The sequence below is a fragment of the Poecilia formosa genome, unplaced genomic scaffold, assembly GCF_000485575.1.
Source record: "Poecilia formosa unplaced genomic scaffold, Poecilia_formosa-5.1.2 Scaffold1302, whole genome shotgun sequence".
Classification (NCBI taxonomy): Eukaryota; Metazoa; Chordata; class Actinopteri; order Cyprinodontiformes; family Poeciliidae; genus Poecilia; species Poecilia formosa.
This window is the reverse complement of record NW_006801241.1, coordinates 17847-18295: the sequence shown is the minus strand read 5'-3', so window position 1 is coordinate 18295 and position 449 is coordinate 17847. Positions and strand designations below refer to the sequence as shown.

Here is a 449-nt window from a genome sequence, read left to right as displayed (position 1 = left end):
CCATCAGACTAAAGACGTTTCTCCTCTTCCTCCTCTATCAGACCTTCTCTGCTCCTGCAGCAGGTTCCTACATACCTGCGAGCTTCGAGTCTCCAGTCTGGATGGTTCAGCCTATACGACAGCAGTTTCAATCCTGAGTCTCCTGGATGATTGTAGCTCAGGTCCAACTCTTTCAGATGGGAGGGGTTAAAGGTCAGAGCTGAGGCCAGAGAAGCACAGCCTTCCTCTGAGACCAAACAGCCTGATAAGCTGCAGACACACAATTCATCACATGATGAGAACATTGAGGTAGAGCCCAAGGTCTGTAATAATTTTTCTTTTTGCTCCTAAGATGCATCAATTTGTCAAGAGCCTAGAGTTACCTGAGAGTCTCCAGGTTGCAGTTTGGACTCTTCAGTCCAGCAGAGAGAAGCTTCACTCCTGAATCCTGCAGGTTGTTGTTACTCAGG

At 47.9% G+C, this 449-nt stretch overlaps 1 long non-coding RNA gene across 1 annotated transcript; it reads right to left on the bottom strand.

The window, feature by feature from the left end:
* Positions 1–164: 164 nt before the first annotated feature.
* LOC103132767 (uncharacterized) lies at positions 165–407 on the bottom strand. The gene is made up of 2 exons (XR_475617.1): positions 363–407; positions 165–249 (listed from the first exon to the last, which is right to left on the bottom strand). It is a non-coding gene; the product is annotated as an uncharacterized LOC103132767 (long non-coding RNA).
* Positions 408–449: the final 42 nt, after the last annotated feature.